Source organism: Octodon degus, unplaced genomic scaffold, assembly GCF_000260255.1.
Source record: "Octodon degus isolate 3935 unplaced genomic scaffold, OctDeg1.0 scaffold00153, whole genome shotgun sequence".
NCBI classification, from domain to species: Eukaryota; Metazoa; Chordata; class Mammalia; order Rodentia; family Octodontidae; genus Octodon; species Octodon degus.
This window is the reverse complement of record NW_004524729.1, coordinates 6,174,028-6,177,778: the sequence shown is the minus strand read 5'-3', so window position 1 is coordinate 6,177,778 and position 3,751 is coordinate 6,174,028.

The following is a 3,751-nucleotide window of genomic DNA, read 5'->3' as shown; positions in this document are numbered from 1 at the left end:
AAGAAAGAAAGAAAGAAAGAAAGAAAGAAAGAAAGAAAGAAAGAAAGAAAGAAAGAACAAGTATAGGAAAGGAGAGAGAAGGCAGAGACAAAGCAAGCAAGGGCTGCTGACATACTTCAATGTTGGGTGCGCCCTAACAAGCACAATGGCTTAGGTTCAGCCCCAGTACTCCCCTCAACATGCCCAGCCTACACTGTTTAATTCTTGAGACCAATTGCTAAATTCAGTCATTGTGAATTTAAAATGCACAGGGTGGTGTCCCACGCCTGTAATCCCAGTACTGCAGAGGCTGAGGCAAGAGGACTGGCAGGAGTTCAGGACCAACCTGGACTACAAAGTAAGTTTAAGGCCAGGCTGAACCATATAGTGAGACCCTGCCTCAAAAACAAACAAAACTGGGCCGGGGAGATGGCTCAGTGGAATAAGTGCTTCCCTGGCAAGTGCAAGGGTCTAAGTTCAGTCCCTGGTTCCACCACAAAAAAAAAAAAAAAAAAATCTTTAGATATTTACAACATTTACCAACTGGAAACTATTGTGTGGGTGATGCTAAGTATTGAACCCAGGGTTGCATGACACTAGGCAGGCACTGTAGCACTGTAGGAGAGAACTTGGTGCCTCTTCCTTCTGAAGAGAGGTTGATGAACGTCTTTTTCCTTCTCCAAAACTCACTTAAGTCAGTTCTTCCTCAAGATAAACTATACTGAGACAGCAAGCTGTCATTAGCAGAAGAAACAATGACCTTTATTAACAAAGGTGAATTAGCTTAACCATGGAGGTATTTGTAGTTTATCATTTACTCTCTAACTTTGTGTCTAGGTACACGTTGTCTAGGCCTATAATTCCTGCCTTTGCTGTATACATTGTCCACACACTAGCAGGAACTTTGCAGGAAAATAGGCTGAAGTTACAGAGACGTTGTGGGGAAAGAGGGAATGCAGGTCTTTGGGCTCTAGAATACCTTTATCCATAAAAGAAAAGGCAGAGGTCTCAGAAGCGGCAGTAGTATCTTGTCATTCTCCTCCACAGGGACAAGCAGCTCACTAATCTGGGGGAGATTATTTCAGACCTCTCCAGGTGGTCTCTTGGGGAGCATCCCAGTTGCAGATCCCACCCTGGTATAAGCGCTTCTGGGTAGCTTCTGCTCCTTCCACCCTGTTCTCTCCAGTCTACTTTGTTACAGGCTCTTAACTTATGCCCTTTAATTGCTACCTTCTTAGTTTAGTTTTCTGTAAGTGAACTGGGATGATAAAGTACTTCTGATGATAATTGCTTTGTCTTTGTAATAGTTTAACAAATAAATCTAGGTTTTCTAAAAAAAAAAAAAAGAAAGAAAAGTCCTGCAAAGGCTGGAGACAGTGTAGCTGTCAAAAAAAGACCATCAATTATTCATGCTTACAGAAGTTAAAGCCAAGCTGGACATAGCAAATCTAAAAATAAACTTAAATTAAAATTTGGAATGAACCTGGGTGTGGTGGCACACACCTATGATCCCAGTACTCAGGAGGCTGAAGCAGGAGGATCGTGGCAAGTTTGAGACCAGCCTGGGCTACACAGCAAATTCAAGGCCAGCCTGAACTGCAGAGTGAGATCTTGTCTCAAAATAGACCCTCCCCAAAAAAAAGGAGAATTCATAATTAAAATTTCTTTAAAAGTACAAGAAACAAAAGACATCCAAATTGGAAAAGAAGAGGTGAAACCATTTTAGGTGGTGTGATTTTTATGTAAAGAAAATCCTAGAGTCTACAAGAAACAACTAAGGTAAATAAAATGAATTCAACAAAGTACAAGTTCAACATATAAAAATCAGTTGTCTCTAAACAACAGCAATAAAAAACCTGAAAAAGAAATTAAGAAAGAAAAAAAAATTTTGAGACAGGGTTTCCCTATATAGTTCAGATTGGCCTTGAACTTATTACGTAGCCCAGACAGGCCTCGAGCCTATGATGACCCTTCTGCCTCAGCCTGCTAAGTGCTGGGATTATAGGTGTGCCCTGGAAACTTCAATTTTTAATGGTACCCCCAAAAAATCAACTACTTAGGAATAAATTTAAGCAAAGAGGTAAAATATGCATGTGCTGAAAGAAATTAAAATCTAAGTAAATAGAAAGACATCCTATGTTCATAGAAGTCTTAATTAGTGTTAATACCCATAAAGATCTATAGGTTCAAGGATTAAAGTGCCTGCAAGCAGGTGCAGGGACCGGGGTTTGATCCCCAGGCCTACCTTGATAGCCCTGCCCCCGGGGTGCACTGAGACACATCTGTAATCCCAGCTTTTGGAAGACTGTAAATAGGCGGATCACTACGAGTCCAATCTAGTAGTGAGACCCTGAACACCCTGTAGGCCCTTCCCTCAAAATCAAAAAATAAAAATTTTTTTTTAAATTTGTAGGTTCAGAATTCCAACAGCCTCTTCTATGGTAATAAAAACCAAGCCTCAACCCTTCAATTCATATAGAGGCAGCACATGTGGTGCCAAATGCCTATGATCCCAGCACTCCCAAGGCTGAGGCAGGAGGCTCACTTTGACTTTGAGGCCAGCCTGGGCTATATAGTGAGACCCTGTCTCAAAAATCAATCAATCAACAAACCAAACTGTAGAATGAGAAAAAACATTTTTAACTCATGTCTCTGATAAAGGTATAATATATAGAACATACAGAGTATATAAAGAACTCTTACAAGTTGTTTGTTTGTTTGTTTGTTTTTGTTTTTTAACGAGGAAAAACAATTCAGAACAAGATAATAGGAGAGGGGCCGAGGAGATGGCTCATTGGAATAAGCACTTCCCTGGCAAGTACAAGGGCCTGGGTTCAATCCCTCCTTCCGCAAAAAAAAAAGATAATAGGAGAGGGCTGTTGTACTCTGTCAAAACTGACTCCATTTTGTTGCCCTTCTAACCTCGCCCAGTTCCTGTTCTGTATGCGCCGACCCCTCCCAATTCCTCACCCCTGTGACTCAAGTCTTATGATATCTGTTCCCCAAACCTTATCTCAATGAACTATATATAACTGCCAACTCAGCACCTCCACCCAGCAGGACCCCCCATGACCTGCCACTTCTTCCTCTCCATCCCCTCCCTGTTTTTTTCTGTTTTCAAGCTTAAATACTGACCCTTGTCAATGCTCGGCGCGCACTTGGGCACTTTGTGCCGGGTGTTGCCGCTGGGTACCAGCTAAAATAAGGCGCTTCTTTTAACTTTTGGACTTGCCTCATTGTCATTCGATTTTTGAGCTACAAGGGCTGGTGAGCTAGCTCAGCAAACGAAGCGTTGGATCGCTGGCCCCACCCCTGGGCACGCTGAACCGCTCCCCGAGACCCGGAGACCCAGCGTAGTAGCGCACACCTGTAATCCCAGCGCTGGAGGTTGAAAACAGGAGGCTCACTACAAGTCTGAGCTGTGTAGTGAGATCCTGTACCAAATACATTAAAAATAAAAACTAAAATAACAGGAAAAGCCAGCCAGATAGCTCAGTGGGTAAAAGCACTGTGCTGGCCCTGCCCCCAGGGTCCGCTGAGACAGCAACTGAGATTGGGCATGGTGGCATGCACCTGTAATCCCAGCACTTGGGAGACTGAAAACAAGAGGATCACTACGAGTCCAATCTGTGTAGTGAGACCCTGTAGTGTCTGTACTAAAATACATTTTAAAAATTTTTTTAAATAAATTAGTTCTGGGGCCAGGGAGATAGCCCAGTAGAATAAGTGCTTGCCTGGCAAGCACAAGGGTATTAGTTCAATCCCCGGTTCC